Below are 17,093 nucleotides of genomic sequence, written 5' to 3' on the forward strand. Positions count from 1 at the left end.
GACGAATTTATGTACCAAGTGACCAGCGCCCTCGGTAGAACTTGCAAATGGGACGAGCACAGTGTGGATGTCCTTCGACGAATTTATGTACCAAGTGACCAGCGCCCTCGGTAGAACTTGGAAATGGGACAAGCAGTGTGGATGTACTTCGACAGATTTTTGTACCAAGTGACCAGCGCCCTCGGTAGAACTTGCAAATGGGACGAGCACAGTGTGGATGTCCTTCGACGAATTTTGGTACCAAGTGACCAGCGCCCTCGGTAGAACTTGCAAATGGGACGAGCACAGTGTGGATGTCCTTCGACGAATTTAGGTACCAAGTGACCAGCGCCCTCGGTAGAACTTGCAAATGGGACGAGCACAGTGTGGATGTCCTTCGACGAATTTTGGTACCAAGTGACCAGCGCCCTCGGTAGAACTTGGAAATGGGACGAGCAGTGTGGATGTACTTCGACAAATGTTGGTACCAAGTGAACAGCGTCCTCGGTAGAACTTAGTGTAAACGGCCATTAATCTACGTGACATACCTCTGTGTCTTCCAGTCCACGAGTGTTGTGTTGATTTTCATGATCTCTGTATTGTGGTAATTTAGTCACTCTCTTAGTGTTCTTCAGCAGGTGTTGGTAAAGTTCTTACTAGTATTTTCTTAGTCACAGTTCACCAATTTTTGTACATCGGAGTTGATTTGGGAAAGGTATATTTAAATAAATTTTATGACATTTATAAGACGTGTTTAATTTTCTATAACTTATGATACTTTATTCATTTATTTCCATGGTTACACTGCTGTCTGTTGGAAATTGTGGCCATATTGTTTATTAATGATTGTTGGTAGTTATAAAGCACTAAATACTTTTTAATCAATACGCGCTAGTGGCATACAGACGACATTTCAGCACATGTTAAATACAAAAACACCAATGTGTTTCTTAAGTTAGAAAATAAGTAAATTAAATGTGTCTAGCCAAAGAGAGAAAATATCAAACCATGTTGTTAATTAATATTTCTGAGAAATTTTCAGAAAGCCGGTTAAAATAGTAGATATAAATTCACTAACGATTCGATTTTGTGCAGCTCTGTTTTGTTTCCTATAGTGCAATTAATTAGGAATCCTAAAAATCTTCAAATTGTTTTAAACCGAAATACTTTAAATCCCGTAACATATGGTTTGGTCTCCTTTGCAGGCTAGGCAGTCAAACTATGTATTAAAAAAGACACATCGAGTGTAATTTAAATTTATGTTCCTTTCCATTTGCATTACATAAAAGTGAACAGTTGAATATACAATTTAGCCTACGTGCAATCCGGTTGTATGCCAAAAACTCGTTCAGGTTATCAAATACTGACGATAAAAAGCTTTTTAGGCGAATGTCAAGTGACTTGTGGAATTTCTACCAATTTGGTAACCTGATAAAATGAACACCTGCCTGTGAGAGCAAGTGTTCATACACCTATACCTCCTATTCCGCACAGGAAGTTCTCTGCCTCCAGACGTATACCAATGTATATCTCGACCACTATTAGGAAGTTCAGACATTTGATGCAAAGTTGATCCCAAAATGTAAAGGCCTGGTAAAGTCCAGCAACTGTACTATTTGGCTAACGACTTTAAATCATAAAAGCCAGAGGCTAAAAATAAGCAAACGTGATTCCATGCCAAACCTCGATCGAGGTGTATTCCAACGAATTTTGAATTATTGACTTCTTCCAGTATGGAGTCTGCTAACATGCCATACTACGGTCTCTTCGACCCGAGAGGATTACTCATTAAAGCCTTAGTTACAATTGACCGTCGGCACAGACGTTCATCAATTTTTCAATTTATGGACAATTAAAAAAAAACAATACAGTAAATGAATATTTGAATTATTATCAAATTTCTTTCTGGTTTCTAACAAAAAAATGATATTATTCAGCATTTAGCAGATATTAAAAAAAATATCCGTAAAATATACTGCGCAAAGACAAAAACCATGGAATCATTCTGGGAGTTTCTTATTATCAGTTGGAGGGTTAAAGGGCCGGTAAACGGACTGTAGGTCCACGTCATAACACTGCCGGAAGCATTTCATACCTACTTCTTAAGGGGTGGACAGTAGGTCCACGGTACCGGCCTGGGACTCACTGTCCGACTCACGGGTTTCTTTTGACGAGGGGTTGATAAGGGATCGTCGTACTCACACTGCAGCACTTGAATGGATGTTTCGAAATCTAAACTCTATATCTGCTAAATAATTTTCAGTACACTACATAAGACAGCTGCAAAAAGAATGAAACGAAATTATATACATAAAATAAAGTCAGGTTAGTTACGCCATTTCTAACTTAAGAATGTCTAACCATTATAGTGTCTACTGGTATAGACAGTATTATACAAACGATGGTCCAATATAAGGAATAACTAATACAAACTTACTGTAGATGTTTATGATTCATTAGGACAATGCCAAATTAATCAGATAGTAATATAATGCTATATGGAATTCGTTAAGATATATTCCCTATTAGTAATCCACTTAATATGTGATAGCTTGAGTAAACTATTGTTAATATTTGCTGCTTTAGCAGTACGCTGTGCGAATGTAGTGGAAGCATCACTGACCAGAGTAAAGAATAAGTACAGGTAGAAAAACTAATGCACAGCCAGATCAGTTTTGAAAAGTAGGACAGTTAGTCCACAGGTGTCGGCGTGGACTAACTGTCCTACCCTGCAGAAAAGTGACGTCAGCCACCCTCGTCAAACTAGGCGTGGACCTACAGTCCTACAATCGGTTACCACACAGTTCAGGTGCAAACGACTAAGATCCTTGACGGCTCAGATCTGCTGTACAGAGACGAGGCAGAAGGGGATTTCTTTAGGAAGCAACTATCTTTTAGGAGTAATGAATAAAGAAGAGTTGGAATGCAGAGACAGAGAATTCTAACAAAACCTATCAGTATTCTCTCCAATGGTCTGCAACTAAACAAATACAAATTTATTTATTTTGTAGAAATCTCTCAGTTACAATAGTGTTTTTTTTAGAGCATCACATGTCAATAAAAATACAGAATTATAACAGAGCATATAGTAAACTAGATTAAACATTAACAACAGTCTTAAAGTTAGGAATACAAAAAGAGATTAAGCCTGAAGTTTAAAATTGGAAACAAACTCGGAGAGACCTTTTTAAAACATTGGCCTCAAGTACGAAAAACTTGTTTGCTAATTCCAAGTTTAAAAAAAAAACGAAGCTGGTCGTTTTGACAGATACTGCCAAGAGCGATGTTCCCACGCGTCTAGACTCTCGCAAAGATACTAGGTTGCCCCTCTTGCAGAGTTTGGTGAGTCACACAAAAAGAAAGTCATTATTTTGATCGTTGGATATTGGCTGCCTATAAGTAGAGTGATGATATACACTGTCAAATCGTCGGAGACGGTACACGAACCGGATAGCAGAGGTCTTCATTTTTGGGATTTTCTCTCGTCCTCCTTATATAAGCTGTTCCCAAAGGTAATGATAAAGTAGCAATGATAAAGTACTGATAAAATTAGCGACTGTTTCTTAGCATACTCCGGCACTAGGCATCTACCCTTTGAGACCTCTCAATCTATCGAGCTTTCTGGACACTGTTGAAGACGTGTTAAGGTAAGTTGAGATCTTAACAAGCAAGACGTCGAGAACTTTCTTATCACAGATCAACAAATTCTCACTCCAGATTCAAAATCACGCCGCTATTACTGAGAGCCAGAACAACTTCCTCCGATCCTGTATGCATGGGTGAGCAATTGTATAAATGGGTCTCAAACAATTGCTGTCTGACCACTTTTTCATTAACTTAGGTTTATATGACAAGTTTAATTGACAATACTCTTTATACTGTACAATTCTTCACACAGGAAGGGAAGTATGTGTAGATGTTGAATAGTATAGGTCCAAAACAGGTCTCTTACCTGGTCATCCAGACCAGACAAAATTTCTCAGTAAACAGGTACTTATTAACTAGATGCGTTATTGCTCTTTGTGTTTAAGACCTTTCAGCTTTTAATATTATTTGAATGTTTATCATGGCCAGATATTCTGGACTCATTAATTGGTGATATTATATCTGTCCAAGGCTCTTAAAATTTATGACCATAAGTATATTACGAGGATATAATATGGGTGGATCAGTAGTACCTGTAGATATGTGGTCATCTGGAAAAACCATAATGCTGCCTCGGACCTTTGTGGTGGTTCTCCTTAAGCTTATCCAAAGATTAAATCTGAGCACTCTGAAATTACCAAATGATCTTGCTTGACTAGCAAATCATTTAGATGGCTCTGAAACTCCACCTTAGTGCTAAGGACGTCGTAAACCTTATATAGTCAGTAAAAGAGGTGCGCATCCTAATCGTGTCAAACAAACAATTTTTCTTACAAATGTCAACTGGGTCACAACGGAACATTCGTAAACATTATATGGCGTTTAAAAGAGATGCCCATCCTAATCGTGTCAAACATACAATTTTTCTTACAAATGGCAACTGGGTTACAACAGGACATTAAGATGTACAACTTCCTTTTTGTCGTATTGGGAGGCGATTGAACTGAACTTAATCTCGATCCAAAAATCTGAGTCCAGTCATGTATTTGATTGAGGCATTGACATTCATAGAATCCTTATTGAACTTTGAGGTGCACTGATCTGTAACTTCTCCGACGGTACTACAGTAGGCAAGAAGTTGTCTCCACCATTCTAAGAGTAAGGAGATTCCGAGTTGAAGCAAAATGGTACTCGAGCCAAATGTAATAAGGCCACTTAATCGTAATAAAATTAATTCACAGCCTATAAACTATCAAACTTGGGGTGATAAAAGCCAGGGCGTACCAAACGAACGTCATCACATCCCTGAACCATGGACACAATAAAAAGCAATGTTTCAGCTTTAGCCATACCAGACTGAAGCACATACTGATGACGACCTTCCAAATGTTACTTTACTAAGGGCAAAATATTAACAATGTTACAAAATTCAATGATTATTGAAAAAATCCAATATTTTTCAATGGTTCTGGAGTTTTATAAGAGACTATTACTTAATCCATCTTGAAGTCATTGTCTCCAACCACCTTCTTCTGTACAGAGTAAACTTTAGACACCAGCCAGTAGTAATGGTTGAAAACACTAGGAAATAAATGCAACAATTGTACTTGCTTTGCTATTTAACTCTGCCACTTGAAAAAATGTAATTGGTTGGATTAAAAGGTAAGCTACTTCACTGATGCTGCTTGTTTAACACAATGTTAAGTCCGAAAACCCCAGTGCCATACAGCAAATAAAGCCAAAGAATTGGCTGACTATCTCTCAGAGCCAATACATTTCGGGCTACGGTCCTCAAAACAAAATCGAAGAAGAAATCTCTTTGTTTTAAGCCATGGTCCACCATTGTCCAAATCCACTTGTGGAAGCTTGTCACACTCTCTTGAAATTCATGATATAATCCTACAACTGACAAAATACTTGCAATAGTACGGGGTCTCAAGGTGTTTTAGCCACATCCAATATAGTAATACTGTATGTTACTGAAACACGACAATTTCACTCACACTTAAATAGTACAGCACTAAATCACAACTAGTCATCTGCTATAGATACGTTATATGATACACTATTAACGTTTTTGTTCATTCCTATTCATACATTAAAAATAATTCATCAGAATATTCTCAATATGTAAGTTACGAAGCTTGCAAATACATTTGATCAGTTTAATTTAAAGTAGCTGTGTACTTGTTTCAATTTTTCAAAACTTTAAAAATGAAAACAGAGATTTGAATACATTATGATATTTAACTATTATATACGAGACAGTTGATTCATGCCCAGCTTCAGATCAAGAGTAGACCCTTTACGTTTGAGCTACAATTACAAGGCAAATACTACACAGATATACATATACCTGCCACATCAGTTTCCACCACAAAGTTCAGATTCTTGGTAATACCTGCCCTCAGTAAGCGTCTAGCACTTTATCCACTCTTAACACTGCATCTATAATCCATTTTATCTTCCCTCTATGGCTATATCTCCTTTCTATGGTTGTAAAAAATTTAAATATTATAAACGAATACTGGAACCACACAAAATTCTGTTCAGATATATAGAGTTTCGTTCATCCTCGGATGATCAATGTTATTAGTTTCTTTCGATACAAAGCAAATGTCTACTGCAAACATTATTACACTTGTAATAAACATATGAAAAATGTAATATTATGATTGCCATTTGGCTTAATCAAATGTTGGGAACATTTTTATAATTTGTCATTTGTGTAATCTGTAGAGATATTAATTTAACAAATACTTGCAAAGAAGTGAGCAAGAGTTCTTCAGATGGTTTTGAGAGAGCCTGAATGATACTGCTTAAGTTCCACATCCTAGGTGAACCCTTGAGTATAGGGTTGGGATTATATTCATTAGTCCAATTTTAAATTTACTGTCTCCCCACAAGAACATAACTAACACATGTTCAATGCTATACCATTGCACAATTAATATAAAGCTTGAGTCACACTTAAGGCTCTCTCCTACAGACTAAAATTTCTTTAAAAACATTTCAGATTAGGTTAAACACCAGAGGCTTTTTTATACTTAAGAGATATTCATGAAGTTGACAAAACATGCCCTCACAGATGAGTTTTCATAGGTTACAGTTCTGGGCTGTCCTATGTACTCCTGCCTCAGATTTTATAGGTGGGCATAATAATTCCCTAAATAATATATCACTTTCAACAGAAAATAGGACTGTTGGGTATCAAGAGACAGCAATGGCCCTCAGCAAGATAATTTGCAAATGATTATTATTGCTTTTTAATAATATGACAATTCTCTAAATTCATCAGTCTGCTTTGTGAGCCAAACTTTGCGTGTAATAACCTCCCTTTTAAGGTACTACACATGTATGGGACAAGAAGATTGAAGTCTAAAATAACAATTTCATTCATAGATTTACGACTCAATTACTATATATTTTTTACTTTTTGTAATCATGTATTCTTCTTTTACTCCGATACTGCATGGGTTCTACACAAAGCGTATTAACTCAATGATGGTTAGAATTTTGGAACTATAGTCAAAAGATTACAAAACCTTAGTAATAATTCATTCCTGAATGAGTTTAAGAAAACTGGTATTAACACGTACGAATATACGGTATTGTGCAAATTAATGTGAACAAGCAGAATTATTTGTAAATATGATATATTTAGGCTAAAGCTATATTTAAGGTATACTTACATGAGATTTTTACCATTAATTATGGAATATGTGCCCCCCATTTACTTTTAAGACTTCCTAGACACTTCTTGACATTGAATCCACAAGATTTTTGCAATTGTTTGTGATTGCGATCTATAAACCACACCTGAATCACTTTTTACTAATGACCTCCCTAGTTTCTTATCCAGTAATGTGCTTTATATGCTGATGACACAACATTGTTAAATCCAGGAAAAGATCTCAATATATTACTCGAAGACAATGAAACCACATTTAAAAAGTCTTGCATATGGCCTGAAAATAATAAATGATTACCTAATAAAAATAAGACTGAAAGAATTGTTTTTGGGCTTAAAAACACTGAGAATAGATCTGTTAAACTCCTAGGAATAAATCTAGACTGCAAGCTTAGTTGGAATGAACATACAAATCAATTGTGTAAAAAATTGGCTAAAGTTCTTTTCTTATTAAGGAAACAAAAAACATGTACCAGTACGGAACTTCCTATTATACGGTACAACTCCTCTGGGGCTCAACAGGTTATTATATGGAAAAGAAGGCGATTAGATGTATAGTGGGAATTGGCGACACTGAATCATGTAGACCGCATTTTATTGATCTGAGTATTCTAACGTTACCTTGTGTGTTCATGTTTCAATCAATTATGTATGTTAAAGACCATTATGTAGAATTTAATTTAAGAAGCAGTAAACATGTATATAACACCAGAAATAAAAACCTTATTGATGAAAAATTTGTACGTCTAAGTAAGACGAAAAGTAATTACATACATATTGGCATAAAGCTTTTTAACGAATTACCTCTAAATGTAAAGTCTTTGTCTGTAAATAGTTTTAAATTATTTCTTAAGAAATGGTTTTTTAAAAAAAGCTTTTTATAGTTTAGACAAATTCTATAATGTTTCATTAGATGACATAATATTTTAGGTGTAATATTTATATATCATAATTTATTCTCATATTTAGTAATTTTTTATTATTTGTTGTATTTATCGATTGTTAATTTTATTAATTGTTATGTTTGTTAATTGTTATATTTGTTCATTGTTATATATTGTTTATTGTTATATTTAGATTAAAACACATTGATAAACAACAAATTATCTTACATCAAATTTACACTGAATACAAATGTCTACTATTTTATTTATATCATTGTGCTACCATTTAATTTACTTATATGACAAAGCCTATTGTAACATATGTTATTTAACAGCAATAAACGAATTGAATTGCTTCCAGTTTTGTTTTTGTCGTACAGTCCATTTTTTGAAGTTTTGCCTTACATATTGCCCACAAATTCTTAATAGAATTAAGATCAGGTGAATTCCCAGGCCAATCAAAAAGGGTAATATTATTATCCTTGAAGTATCAGTCCTTGTTAAAAGATCCTTGTTGTCCAAGAGTCAAGCTGAGTCTTGTTAAAAAATTGTCCTCCCTTCGGCCTTGACTTTGTGAAGCTCTACAGCTAAACATTGTCCCAGCAATGCTTTGTACTTTTCACTGTTCATTATACCTTCAATAGGAATAAGAGTACCAGTTCCTGAGTATAAAAAAAACAACCACAGAACATTTTATTGGTGGGATATTTAACTGTTTTGTTAAAATGGCGAGCAGAAAGTGATTAATTGATGGCCTTTTGAACGAATTTCGATTGCTGGCCCCACAAATGGCAGTGTTAAACACTTTTCTCCAATCTTCTAGCTCATTGGAGCACCTTATTTTGACCAATTAAGTCATTTTCATCGCAGGTGCTGTCAGAAGTTGTTTCTTCTGCGGTCTCACGACTCTTCTCCCTCCTCCTAAGAGTCATTTGCATACGTTGTGAATGTTTCCTCCAGCCTTTTCTAAATCTTGCTGGATCATAACTATTTTTCTGGGATGATGTTTGCTATCATGTAAAAGAAAAGCTTCATCTCGAAGAGTAGTCTTCTGTTTTCAACCCCCCATTTTTCTTTCCACTGCAATTCGATGAACCCTGTTTCTTTTTTTGTTTCAATTAAGGCACCCAAACTTACACAACACTCCTTTGCCATTGTTGTACACTCATTAAGTGTTCAGTGTTATGATCCTTTATCTTTTTCCTAGGCATGATATCCATATCAAGAAAGAGCTACATCTGATTGCACAGTTTCAACAAAATAAATGAACATAACACAAAACTGCATACATAATCTAAGATATGCTGAAATATAATATTAAGCACAGCAGGTGCGCCAAAGTATAAAAAGTGCATTCTCGTATTTCTACATTACTTAACACAATACTGTAGTTTAGCAATGTCCTCATATATGCTACACAATGTTGCAAATCATATGTGAAACTTTTTCATAGAATGTTTTGCTAATAAAAATAAGAATAGACAGCTACAACTTGATTATTAGCAATACATGTTTAAGTAAAACTCAAAGGGAAACAAACGGAAAACCATGCACTATAAGACAAAATGTTTGTAGGAATTTTTGATACTTACCTATGGACTGAGTGTGAATGACATTTTCCAAGGGCTGGAAAATTTCTATTCCTTGCATTATGTCCCCAGTACTTTTGTATCCTCAGCCTCAAACTAATCTTTTATTTGTCTTTATTCAATTATCAAACTGTGACTTTTTTGTATCTCAGAACATCTGTCATTTTTCATTGTCTTGGTAAGTCGTTTAACTCCTTTAAAATTTTGGAGCAATGTACCCCAATCTTCAACATTTTCATAAAGAAGCACTTCATAGTGCAATATTACAATCATCGAAATAGGCAACAGAATAAACAAGCAACAGAATAAACAAAAAGAAAGAATGTAATATATTGAGGGCTACAAAATTTTTGGGAGTTTGCTTAAAATTACATTAATTTACAGACAGACTAATTCGGGGTTTTGTATTGCTATCTAAGCATTTATTTAGCAGTTCTTTTTTGCTTAGATCCTTAAAAATAGGTTTAAAACTGGTCTACCAACAATACAATAAAAACAATTAATATAACATTACATATGCAAAACCATAACATTTTGTTTAAAACACAGTGTGATATAAATTAATTTTAAAATTATACAAGTTCATAACCCCTAAGCATGATATTATGTATTGTGAAATAAATAAAACAGAATGATAAATAATAAAAATGAAAAATCTTTAATCTTGCGTTCAAAAATATCTCTGCAAGTTTAATGGCCTATTCAGAATGTACAAACTAGTAACTTTATCAATTAGACGTAGACATAAAACATGGAATGAAATCTATTAAGTGCTTCATAGTTAATTATGAAGTTTACAAGAAGCTTTAACTTTAAGATCAGATAAATGATTATGATTGATTTGAAAACTGAAGAACACTTATTAGAAACAAAACTAGATTTTAATTGACAAGATCTTATACTACAATACAATTCACATGAAACTTAATTATTAGTATAACATGAACAAAACTGTATCTTAACTTCAAAAGAAAGTAATAAAAAACCTATTAGTGGTGGTTGGCACGATGAGTTCCCAGATGACATCACAGAAGTAGAAACTGATCGAGGTGAAGGAACTCCACAACCCTTGGCTTACATTTCACGCCAACGGTGGTGGAGTTACCAAGTCCCGACAGAAAATCATTCAAGAGGCTGATACCTTACTCGCTTAAAGCTAGTCTGCTTATATAATAATTACATAGTGCATGTTAATTGAGATACGCTAAAGTCTTATGAGTTTGATACTTTAAGTCACCAAGGACATAAAAAAATGTTTACACGAGTATGCTATTTCTAAAAAACTAAATTATATCATTGAAGTGGTATCTTTCTACAAGCACATTAGCCTCCTATCTCTTCTCTATACTTTCTGCTATATTCCATCATTGACAGAGGAATAACTACGATTTTGGTTCTAAGGCACTGCTTCAGTTCAGCACGATCTTGTGGCTTTATAAAAAATCAGATTTTAATTCAACGGTTGTAATGTGTCAGTTTGAATCTTTGTGCAAACAAAGAACTTAAGTGCTCTAGAGAAAAAGTCTATATACAAATTCCTTCGAAATATGTGTTAGTGTTGCCACACAGCAAATTAAATTGAAATTACCCTTCCAGCTTAGTTGGAAGAAATGGGTAGATTTTGTGAAAACTGAAATATTACCAATTTATTTTAATGGAATTTACATGTAATATCTCAAAACCCAGCAAAGAAAAACATTTCCGTTTTTCAAAAATGTTGTGCATAATGAATTTTTTTCAGCTGTGACTTTAAAAATGTGAATGGCTGACAAATAGCACAAAAAGTTGGTAATGTATGACGTACCTGGGTGGCCAACAAAATTGGTATAAAACCTTAATACAAATGTTAAAAGGTTTTTTTTACAAAGTTCTAACTTGGTTGGACTTTTTAACTAATTGAAAAATTAATAAAAAAAGTATGACAATTACCAACATTTTTGGAGATTAGCTCACAAGCTGAACTAGCCTATGACATTAGATAGGGCAGAATCAAGGAAAGAAGAAAACTTGCGTGTTCTTCAAAATAGACTGTAACTTTCATATTCTGGTGTACAATGGTGTCTAATCTCTACTGTAGAGGAAGTTATTTCATTAAAAACGTAATTATCCAAATCTTTTTTATGCTTCTGAACTAACTACAAAAACACATTCTTATACTGTATCCAGAGAGTTCTAGGAGTAAAGACTATAACAAATAAACTATAAACCTAAAGCAATAAATAATCTACAACACAATTCAATTTAACATTGCGTTATATAAATGGACACTATAGCGATATCTATATTAACATCTGATATATAATTTGAATCTGATAAATCTATTTTACTCATTAATGTACACTAACATTGTTTAATAATTTATACAAATCATCATCGTACAATCATGGCTTTACTTTGCTGTAATACAGATGACTACTGATGTAATACAGCATAGCACATAATACAGCATTTAAATCCATAGGAATCATATATCAACTTTCTTTTCAAAACACAACAGATTTCTATAATTAGGAGACCACCATATCAATGAAAAATAATAATGCAACATTAAAAGCAGGATTAAAAGAAAACTAATAGTTATTGTATCTGACAAAAAAAAGAGAATATGAATTATCATTTAACTTTTGAGTGCCCAAGATTAGGCTACATAATTAGCTAGCAGTTGCACCCAAAGTTTCCCAAATTACCCTGCAAAGCAAGTAAATGTTAATGAATTTACTAAAAATTCTTTAAATTATAGAAAATGAAATTTAACTTTTTAATTATAAAACTTAACAGGAATTTTAGTTTAATTTTACACTTATTTTGTTATTAGTTTGTTTTATAACATCCTTGGAAAATAGTAAGTTCTTACTTTGAAATGTGTAAGAAATATTAGCAGAGTGTACATTATGAACTTTCATACATATGCTGACAATAATTACAAAACTTTCTGCTAAAGAACAGGCAATGTAATAACCTCAGCGTATTTGTTCTGTTAAGTATAATATAAGATTCAAGTTATTAAATATTAATTTCCATTTGGGTGGATTAAATAATTTAAAAAATTTGGTTGAAGTGACAAAAAACAACGAATAAAGTAAGCAATTCAATATACTGGATGGCTGCAATTGTCCCTGGTACAACAAGGTCCAATATATCACATTGTGACACTAATAAACTACTATGTAAGGAATGTCACCAATTAAAACAAACACTAATTCTATAAAATTGTACTACTCTATGAGTATAATACAACTGAAATTCCGGCACAATAAAATACAAAGGACCAAAGAGGTGAGTTCATTATTGACTATTTTTATTTTACTTTTGTTGTAACAATTAACAAAGCAAAATTTCTGTACATCTATTCTGAGGAGAAGATATAAGGTATTTAAAACAATGCCTCAGACCAAAGATTATGTAAATGATAGGCAATGTACACAGTGCCATCACAGTTCTACAGTACTTTGTCCTAGAGAACAAGTAAAGCCACAATACAAGAACATGTATGACAATGTAGCCAGGAAAAGGAGGTTAGGTGTCCGAGACAACGCCTCAGAGCCAAGGTCATAGTTATGTAACGTCCAGCCTGCCAACTGAGGGTCATGTGCACCATCACTACACGACTTCTCTACCCCTGCAATCTCATGTTATGGAACGCCAGTAAATCTACATTAGTGAAACCCCCATATAGATTAAGGAAGATACTATCTCTCAATACTCATATAGCAGTATTATTAATACTCTGAATACCTCTATTTCAAGCAAAAACTGCAGGAGTGTTCCCTTCTGACCAGTGGAAACTACATTGTCTATAGCAAAATCCCATGTTTCACCTATATCTGGGCAATTCAATGATGGATGTCCTGTAGCATCACATTACTAACAGATAATGTCTAGATATCCAGATAATTGGTCAATAGATTTAGTTTACTGCGGAGTACGACTGTTGGACTGTATAAGGCTCTCTTAGTTGGTACAAGATTGGAACAGAGCTAGTCAGCTCTCATTCCAAGTTGGCAAGACAAAGATCGTTTACACTATCTCAATCTCTTGATGGTGGATGTAACATGGGATCTCGTGACAGGGTTAGGTGCCTATCCTCAATTTTACCAAACCTGAATTTTCTGTCATTCTGGAAGCTAAGGTCCATCAAGAGAGAGAAGGAACAAAAATGTTTTTAATAAATTTGTTAAAAATTTCTTGGGATTGCTCTACTGTGCTCTGAATCGAAATAGAACAACTTCATGAACCCGTGAGAGTTAGAAAGACAGAATTGGGAGCTACAGCAACAAAGATGGTAACCAAGATTTTATGGTGATTCAATAAGAGATATTTAAGTATAGTTTCAAGAGGTTATTTGGCTCTGTACATAAATTTAAGTATAGTTTCAAGAGGTTATTTGGCTCTGTACATAAATTTATAACAGAATACGACATATAAGTTTGAATAATTTGTACCCTTCATAATATGATTAGTTTTAAAGGACAAAAATTAGGAATCACACTAACTTCATTATAATATACCCATCATCAGCAAGGAATCACCCATACTTTCTTTTCTTAAGCCTGACCAATAAATTTTCCTTCTTACAGGAACTCAAGAGAAGATTCATACTTTGAAAACCCAATACTATTATTTTTCAAAATTATAAATTATTTAAAAAGCTAGTTAATATTTCAAAATACAAAAAGGTACATAGATTCTCTCTCAGGAACCTTAGACCAGTCCAGAAGATAAGACTATTTCTATCTGTCAGTAATGAGTCATTATCTGATGATAGCAGAAACTGATGTTTCTGGTTAAAATCTATTAATGCTAGTGACTGACAATGGTATCACTTTGTACTGGCAACTCTATTTTAACAGTCACAAAGACGGTTTTTTATAATATATCCCATTTCATAACTGTCAGTTTAAATGTAACATATATATGTCAATTCATTCATATATATTTGGTGAATTATTGAACTTATTGTTAGTTCCCATAAAAATAATTTCATCAAACAGAATTGTTAAAAAATGTAAATATTACATTATGTAACTGCTTCAAAAGTTTTACATCAAAATTGTAACTGTCTAACATATTCAAAATGTTGTGCCAATTCAAAAAAAATATATATATAGTTATTCTAATTTACCTCAAAACTAATTTGTTACACGGCTTTGAATAAAAAACCTTGGCAGATAATATTTACCTCTACAAGAATAATATTTATAAATAATCTTATGAATGCATTTATACTTATATATACTATAGTTAAAAAAAAAATAAAATGAAATACTTAATTTGAATCCTACCTTATTTACATGTGTACAATATATACAAAGTTTCATCTTTCACTAAGAGTCATTAAATCTTTCACCCTGCGTTTGCGGCATCACTGTGAACTGGTCTGGCATAGTGTTTGAGCAGATGGTAGGACTTACGGGTGAACTCCACAATTACATCCAGGTCAAAAGAAATTGGTTTTCTTTTTCAAGATTTTCCTAACATACTGAAAAGTTATTTCATTCACGTATGTTATTCCTAACATACATGCGACAATTTGAGTTGGGGAGTTTCACAAGTTCATGAGCAGGGCTAACAAAGGACATCACCAAGCGGAACAACTTCTCTGTCTGACTCACACAACTGTGAGGACACTTACTAGGATATCATATCTGCTACATGGTCTGTCAGGTTTACCTCAATGTTAGAATAAACTTCTTCGTCTAGGAATAGGATGATCCGAAATGAGCTATCTAAGATCACAGACCTCAGCTGTTCTTTGAGAATGATGTCCGATAATTGAAATAAGAACTATAAATCTTTACTGTAGTTAATGTTCTGCCAGAATACATAAAATACAAATTAATTATATTACCCTTAATACCTCAAATTTAAATAACTCTGTAAATATCTACTGTTGCGTTGAATATTTGTAATTGCCAATCCAGACTGACCTTTAGCATAAAAAATTCTCTTAATGCCAGCTGTAGGCCTAAACATATACTATATATATAACACAGTGTATGTGAATGGGATGACATGAGGATTCAACTAGCAGACAATAACAGCACTTTACAAGTGAATATAATTACTGAATTGTTTAACCCTCCAAGATTGCACCGAAGCATAGCCAGATAAATAATAAGTATGACATTTTTATTTAGTTCTTTATGATAGATCACATAAATTGTTTTAGGCTACTAAAAAGAACTTAAAGATTTATCATGTGTATATAAAATACAGCAGAATGTTTTGGAAGTTATTACATTATCTCAATAGTATTCCCCTACATCCTAGTTCTGTATTTTCTTGGCATGTAGCAGTAAGGCGCAAAACTATTTTATGTGGAACAGTGTTGGCATGCTTTAATTTATTTATCTGTATGTACAGGCCTCCGATTAAAGAGTGGCATTTTACTTTTACAGAATACCACCAGTTCATCCAGCCATTTTGTATAGACCACTCGAGATGAACAGAGTCTACTGTACATCAATTTATAAGAAATCTATAACAATAATTGGTTTGTGACTAAGGTTAGGTTAGGTTGGTACTTAATTATTGGAGTTTACAATGAAAATGTTTATGAATGTAACAAAATCATATATATATAGGCTAAGATACATTTAACCATCTTAAAATTAACTAATCTTAAACGACAAAACTAACTTTTTGACATCTAGATTTGATTAACCAAATTATTACAGCTTAAACTTTAACTATTGTAGATGAATATTAGTACTAGCTGTTGGCGTTGGAAGAAGTGAAGGACTTGTTCAACTCGTAGAAACATGCACCGAGGTAGGGGAACTCCGCACCCATTGGCTAAGTAACAACGCCAACGGTGGTGTGGAGTTACCACCCCTAGGTGCAAACGTCTGCAAGCAGCCATGATTTTTTTCACTCAAATTTCTTCTGGATAAATTTCTTATAAACTACTTTCCCATAAAAATACCTCGTAATCTTACCAGAAAACTGATTTCTGACTGATATTGTGTAAGAAACCTATTAATGCTCTAAATTGGTGATGAGAATGTGTGTCAATGGGCAAGTGTAAACGAGGAAAGTCTTGAATAATTATTAGATTACTCTGTAAAGGCTTCTTACAGCTATTTAATATGTGGTAGTAACATAATACTGTTTTCTCCTTGAAATGACAGATTAAATTCCTTTATTTTAATGTGAATTATGAAATTTTGTAGTATAAAGAAATGTACAGTTCTCATACTTTGTTTACCTGTGAAGTGTCAGTCTAGATGTACCACTTGCGTGGTACAATGATGTAAGGCAACACACATCTTAGGAAAATACAATTGCTTAACTTTACAAAATTATGTTTTTAAGTATAAAAAACTAGTGTTTGAAGAAATATCATCATCAGGCTACCACTTTCAA

The sequence above is a fragment of the Homalodisca vitripennis genome, chromosome 4 (assembly GCF_021130785.1).
Source record: "Homalodisca vitripennis isolate AUS2020 chromosome 4, UT_GWSS_2.1, whole genome shotgun sequence".
NCBI classification, from domain to species: Eukaryota; Metazoa; Arthropoda; class Insecta; order Hemiptera; family Cicadellidae; genus Homalodisca; species Homalodisca vitripennis.